The following is a 233-nucleotide window of genomic DNA, read 5'->3' on the forward strand; positions in this document are numbered from 1 at the left end:
ACAGCAGTGAAAGTAATCTTTGTAAAATTATCAGTAAACAGAAGTATTAAAAGCCAATAAACAGTAGAGAAAAACAAACACCGCTACATTAAACAATGAATTAGTATTACACACTTGATAAGATACTTCAGAACTGAAGACAGGAAGCGGGAGTTCGAACGTAAAGGCCGCTGTGCACGTAACATTTTAATCGGTGTCCTTAGTTGAGCTGTGTTTGTTGCTGTTGCTTTAAT

This window comes from Penaeus monodon, chromosome 20, assembly GCF_015228065.2.
Source record: "Penaeus monodon isolate SGIC_2016 chromosome 20, NSTDA_Pmon_1, whole genome shotgun sequence".
NCBI lineage: Eukaryota > Metazoa > Arthropoda > Malacostraca > Decapoda > Penaeidae > Penaeus > Penaeus monodon.